The sequence below is a fragment of the Polyodon spathula genome, chromosome 8 (assembly GCF_017654505.1).
Source record: "Polyodon spathula isolate WHYD16114869_AA chromosome 8, ASM1765450v1, whole genome shotgun sequence".
In the NCBI taxonomy this organism is placed as follows: Eukaryota; Metazoa; Chordata; class Actinopteri; order Acipenseriformes; family Polyodontidae; genus Polyodon; species Polyodon spathula.
The window spans coordinates 26043366-26048196 of record NC_054541.1 but is presented as its reverse complement, the minus strand read 5'-3'; positions in this window follow the sequence as shown (position 1 = coordinate 26048196).

Below are 4831 nucleotides of genomic sequence, written 5' to 3'. Positions count from 1 at the left end.
TTATATATATATATATATATATATATATATATATATATATATATATATATATATATATATATATATAGTATGTGCAAAGTGTTTTGCAGTGTGCAGCAGGTGTAGAGGTGATGCAATGCATAAACAGATGACAAAACAAAGTTCACGGTCCAAACAATTCTTTATTTGTTTTAATCCTGGTCATTTTGGCAACCTAAATAATAATCCCTGGCAATACATAACAATGTGTATTGCACAGTTTAAACCATGGGGTACAGTCCCGAAATAATAAACATGGTATGAACACACACACAACACAAACACGAAGTCTGAGTGAGTGCGTTTGTGCAAGTGATGAAATACAATTTATTCGTATACAATAGTGCAGTGCTGTCCGGGTTAGTGCCGGCCTTTAGCGACAGCTCCTGGAACATGTTAGCCATCTAATAATGATAAACAAGTACAATTAGATGGGCAAACAAACAAACATGGTAATTTTTACGGTCCCTCAGTGGTTCTCTCTCAACCATAACAAAGGAGCAGTTCGCTAGGCCACATCCCCTTTTGCACAATCGTTTTTCCTCCAATCTGCGATTGCCACATCACCTTCTATTGAGACAATGACTTGATGTATTGGGCTCAGTCCCTTTTCTAGATGGCTGACTTCTACCTTTCCCTGGAATGAATTGCCAGACCATCCTGTCTGGGGCGCAGGGTGGAACACAGCATTCTCACAGGTCGGGAGGGAGATTTATAACCAAGATTTCTATCAAAATAGCTGATTCAATTTTTTAACTTTAACCTTCTTTGTAGATACTGGCAACACATCTTTCTACAGAGGTGATGTGATAAGTGAAACTGTGCAGTGATGCGATAAAATGAATTGAACCTATACTTATCTTTCACACCACAGGTGACAGGACAGCCAACGCAGGGGCTACACCAGGGCAACCCTGGAGCAATGCGAAATAGAACTGAATCCTATTTTTTGCGATTTGTTGTGTGACAACTAGGATATTGACCAATCAGAGAACAGCTTCAATGCACATGGTCCAGCAGGGTGAAACAATATCCAAAATGATGGAAAAAAACACCCAGTTTTATGACAAAGATTATTGCAATTATAAAGATACAGATTTGAAAGGTAATATATGGGAGTCCACTTCAAAGGCACTGGATAAGCCTGGTATGTATCATTTATTCCCATATATGTTGAAATACAGTCAGAGAAGGCACTCAGAATTACTACATTATGTTGACGAATATGTACCAGTCTTGATCATAGATTTGTCGTAGCAATTTTGTATAGTTTTATTCATCTGGCAGTTTTCCAATTTGTCTCATCGCCTCTGTATCGCTTCTGGTGTGTATGGTCCAGTATCTTTTGCCCCAAAGAGAAATACTGGTAATTTTTTTCACTGACTACAACAGAGCTAATGTTTCATTGTCAAATAAAAAAATAATAATTTAGATCATAGTATATAACATATTTGTGGGCATGATAATGGATACTGATGGAATGTTTTGCACATGACATAATGATTGCTGACTTGAGACTGCTGACTTCAATTTTTCCACAAAGATTATCAAACCATGATGATGCAGCTGTTTGTAAGAAAATGACCTTCTGTGAATCTTCTTTACTGAGCTGGAACTGGGTTATGAGCTTTTTATATTGTTTGGAATCTTTTCAAATAGAAAGATGTATTTTGACAACTTAAAGATCATAACTTTTGTTCTGGAGTACTGAAGCAGTGTACAGCCTATGATAACGTAAGCTCCTCAGCCCGCCACTTTACTCCACAGTACATTTTTGTGGTAATTATGCAATTTTATTTTGCATTTACTGTGATATTACCATGTTCTTTACTATGGATTTCTGTGTTTCTTTGTGATTTTTTACAATTCTTTACCTGACTTATATGTGATTTACAATGCTTTCCTACACTGTATAGTGCTTTTTCCATGATATAAGTAAGCTTATATAACTTTTGCCTTTCCAGAATACATTTCATATGGATCCAGTAACAGGCTGTTGCAGCTACAGTACCAAAAGGGGCAATGTATTTTTGTGATTTTAACTATAGTGTAATACTGTGAAAGAGATTGATTGATTCTTGGTGTTAGATCTCCAACATAGTACTATATCCAACTATATCCAACATAGTACTTGAGCAACTTTCATAAATATCTACCTGACCTGCATACTGTATTTGCAGACAAGCAAAATTGATTATTTATAATGTGCAATGATAAAATATACTAGTTCGGTAAAGTGGATGCACTGGTTTATGCACAAATGCATATAGTACCTCTATTTATTATTTATAAAACAACATTGAAACAAACCAAAAAATGCGGTCACAACAGTTATATGTATTTTACTTCATAGTATGGGGCTAGTATCCTGAACATTTCATTCCTGATATTAAGTAATTTTCTTCACACTGTTAACCAATCAAGTTGTGTTCAATACTGAAGCCATCAGTGCAAATACATAAGATTAAGGGCATGATTCATCATAATGTTTCATGCATGTGAAACAATTAACTACAACTTTACATAACGTATTAAAGAGTAAGTATTGGGCTTCTGGAAAATATAGATAAGTAACATAGTTGTAATTTTCTTAACATTTTTAACATCCTCACAACTTTTTACATTTACAACTTTAAAGTCTGTTTCAAAGCTCTTTTCACACACTATTAATAGATTTGATGATGTTTTAATAAAGAGCCAGTCAGCTGGAAAATAAATACTTTACTCTAAAATATGAGTTATTTATTACTGTATTTTGTGAGCCTCTGATAAATAAACTTTGAAAAGGAATCAACCCATACATACTGCAGATAATGACTGTAGTGTGTGGAATCTCGCGTGCACCCTTATACAAATATTGAGTATTTCTACATGCTTTATATGAGTAGCGGGCTATCAGAGCATACTACACATGTAATAGTAGTTTATGAAGTGTATAACAATGTTGATACTATACAAGAAGTGCATATTATGCAAGAGTTACACATTATACAAGAGATGTAACCCAAAGTTAATTTACATTTTCTTAACGATTACCTCTCATTTACGTTTTCTTTGACCAAATCCCAAATTCTTTCACCATTCTTGTCATGCATTCTCTCACATTTTGGGTCTGAACATTTCTGCTTTGCCCTCACATCACCAAGCTGTTTAGCACTTGAAGGACTGAGACATTCATTTTGCATTGCCTACAAAAAAAGAAACAGTATCTAGTCTCTATTGTTTACAAGAAGAGTTAAGTGTGGCAGGGCAGATCCCTGCCTGGAAGGAATGTGTTGGGGTTTGGCAGGGATAGGGTTAATGTCCGTCCCTTCCAGATAAATGTGTTCGTCTGTGTTTGCAAAGCCACAGGTGTAATTAGGTTAGTTAATTTAATTGATACTTTATAGTTTAATTAGTGCAACCTGCCTGTAATAAGCAGGCAGGTATTTAAACCAGAAAAAAAAGCTTGTATTGGCCAGACAGGTGACAGGTGACAGGTGACAGGTGAAGGTGAAGGGCCTAAACACTTCAACTTTTGTGTTTGTATTAAAAGGCGCTATGAACATTAAAAAAAGTGAAATGTCTTGCAGAAGCTAATTGGTAACTGTGTCGTATCACATTTTAAAGGTATTCTTTTAAATGCCACCTTTTTGTCTTTTCTCCAATATCTTTACAGTTTATATATTACATTTATATTAAACATTTGCATCCCTTTTTCTTCACTGAGAGAGCCTACGTTGTGTTTGACAGAAACAATGATGTGTACATAGTAATATGTTGAGTAACCATGTCCCAACTCCTCGATATACAGCTTCATGAAAGTGTTATTCTACAACATGTCTGCAATGTTTTTTGGTGTATTACCTAAAGAGGTACTACCTCTTTTCTATTATTTATAAATAACTCAATGTAGTTATATTTTGCATATAATAATGGTATTATGATAGTTGTATTAATTCAATAAGATGACCAAAATAATGATTACAAATCCAATTGGCATTTTAAAATCATGCATAACTTCTAAGAATCATAATTGTAAGTTAACTTCTAAGAATGTGTACAGTGGAGGAGGCACTAGCTGAAATGTGTGTCTGTGTTAGTTTCTTTGAAGATACTGTATATTAAATGGGGTAAATGAAGCCTCACCACATAATTCTATGTATTGGGATTTTGCTTTTTAGGCAGACCAGTAGTGACAGTCTGTTTACAAAGCAAGGTCCAAGTTCCTTGCAACACAGTCCATCACTATCATTCCGTCACAAGCTGCTCATGAAGAGGTTGTCTTAGCACCTGCAGACATTAATTTATTTCCTGTATTTTCATCTGCAGACACAGCTGCAAGATGCAGGAGGCACTATTACTCATCAGTGGCAGAGCAATGAACATAGAATTAATCTTTCTGTCATGGTTACAAAACTTCAACACCCAGGCAAGCGAAAGACATACCTTTAGTATGGAAGCTCAGGTGTTTATGTTATATATAAAACTGACTTCCTCAGAGGTTTTCTGTAACACCATCAGAAATATACACAATAAGGTGTTTTCCTAATACAGAAAACAAGAGATGGATTCGTCAAAAAAAAATAAAGCTGGAATGGCCAACAAGCCCTACCCTAAAGAAAGAAATAGAAAAATCTGACAACATAGGACTAGCAGAGCACTTATGAAATGGCAGTTTGCAAAACTTCTAAGAGCAAAAATGATTCCCTACATTACAAGAGGCAAAGAGATGGTAAGATCTAGTGGATAAAGCTCTGGACTGAAGCTGGGAGGCAGAAGACATAGGATTTGAAACTCACATTAGTAATTCTCAAGTGCCCCACTTCTTCAC